The sequence below is a fragment of the Crocuta crocuta genome, unplaced genomic scaffold (genome assembly GCF_008692635.1).
Source record: "Crocuta crocuta isolate KB4526 unplaced genomic scaffold, BGI_CrCroc_1.0 scaffold179, whole genome shotgun sequence".
NCBI classification, from domain to species: domain Eukaryota; kingdom Metazoa; phylum Chordata; class Mammalia; order Carnivora; family Hyaenidae; genus Crocuta; species Crocuta crocuta.
Genome location: NW_027551568.1, coordinates 3,527,485 through 3,529,458, shown reverse-complemented (window position 1 = coordinate 3,529,458; position 1,974 = coordinate 3,527,485). Strand labels below are relative to the sequence as shown.

General features: G+C 65.5%; 1 protein-coding gene across 1 annotated transcript in view; it reads left to right on the top strand.

The window, feature by feature from the left end:
- The window catches only part of SORCS2 (sortilin related VPS10 domain containing receptor 2), a 404,846-nt gene that overhangs the window by 341,886 nt on the left and 60,986 nt on the right, over positions 1-1,974 (top strand). The window lies entirely within an intron of this gene.

Genomic DNA, 1,974 nt, shown 5'->3' with positions numbered 1-1,974 from the left:
TCCCCTCCCTCCCTCTCCCACCCCACTGCCCCCTCTTTCCCCTCCTAACCACCCCTCCCTCCACACTCCTGCACCAGGTCCTAACTCACCCCCTGACTAACTGCCCCTCTGGTGTAGCCTCCCCTGCCTGCCTGGGCCTGATGCCGGGGCTTCCCTCCCACACTCGTGTCCTTGCCGGCCGGCCGGGGAGGCGGCAGGGGTGCGGCCACGACAGTGCTGGCTCTGGCCCGTTCGCTGTCCGCCGGCCGGGGCCATGACCCAGTCTCCTGCCTGAGCCACCTCTGGAGACGTGCAGTTGCACGCGAGTTCTTCCGGCCACACTGCTGTTTCCTGCACCTAGGCACATGCGCACACGCGTGCACACACACCCCTATCCTTTCCCTTTCTCACCTCGCATGTACGACAGACTGTGGACAGGCCTCACTGGGCCACAGTCGCATCTCCCAGCAGAGACGCACTGTGGAAAGAGCCCCCCCCCCCAATCCGTGTCTGTCCGTCTTTATGCTCAGCTCGGCAAGAGCTAGTTTCCTGACTTGCGGTTGAAGGGGAGCCCGGGTCTAACTCCGGAATATTGGCGGCTGGTATGTGTGCCCTTTGGCAGGTGGGGAGGTGACGCTCCTGCCCCGTGGCTGCCCACAGGAGGCCCGGGTCCTTCCTGGGGACGCCGAGTGCCACCCCAACCACTGGCCTTGTCACTGATGTCAGCTGCTGGCCCCACGGGCTCACGGAGGTGGGGAGGGGCCAGGAGGGGGGACTCCCCAGCAGCAAGGGCCTGGGAAGTGGGCAGGGGGGCGGAGCGCCACCCCGCGTCTGTCCCTGGCCCGGCCGGGAGCACAGGAGGCCTCCCGGGACAGAGAGGGAAACGTGCCCGCAAGTATCGGAAGGTAGATTGGTGCTAATTCAAACATGGTATTATCTCGGGCAAATCAAATTATTTCTCCCCCAAGTTTCTCAAGTTGCTCTGAGTTGTTATGTGTGAGCGATAATCGGGCCTGACACTTGGCCACTGGGGCGCAGGGACCTTCCCGGAATGTGGTGACAGCGCTGGGCCCTCGTCAGCAGGGAAAAATGCTGCTTGACAGCATCTCTAAGACGCACTCAGTCCTCGAACTGATGGCGGAATCGCCAAAGCCCACGTGCCGTCTGAGGCTTGCACCCCTTAGTGCTCTGGGAGGCCCCCCAGTGAGCGAGCAACTCGTCGGTTTGGCCCGGGGGGCCCGGCAGGCACAGCCCTGGGGTGGGAGGCGCACTGCATCTGCGCCCACGACGGGCACCGAGCGTGGCCCTCCCCGTGGCGGCCCCAGAGCAAGGTCGTAACAGCCATGTGGGAGCTGCCACGTGGGGGGTGGGGCCTGTCCAGCTGGTACCCGACCGAGCGCATCATCCAATCAGGTCAGAACCCAGACCCTGACCCCCACCTTACGGGGGGGGAAACTGAGGCCCAGGGAGGGCAGGGCATGTGTCCTAGATCATGTTGCTGGCCAGGAGCAGCCCAGGGCCGTTCCTGCCTCTGCCTGTGGCCGGTGGCCGTGCTGCCCAGGGTTCCCGTGTCTGCCTCCCCGCTCGGGCCCGAGCTGACTGACAAAGCCTCGGCCTTCGCCTTCCGTCAGCTCAGCACCTGCCTGGGCGGGAGGCGGGAGGCGGCTCTTCCCACTACGGCCGTGCGGAACCGCCTGCCTCAGGGCTTCCCCATGCTGCCCAGTAGGCGTGAAGGCCAACTCCCCGTGTCCCCGAAGCGCTGTGTCCCCCAGATGCCTGCCTGCCCCGGGTCATCTCACATGGCCCCTGTTGCTAAGCAGCAGACCGAAGGCCTTCCCCACTACCGTCTTCAGGGGCCTCACCCAACAGGAAGACACAGGGGCCAGCCCTCTGCCCCTCCCTGCAGGGAGCCAGGTGTGTCTGGGGTGATGTAATGCGGCCTCTCATGGTCTCCAGAACCACGGGGCCCCTGGGTGGTCCAGAGCCTGGGGCTTG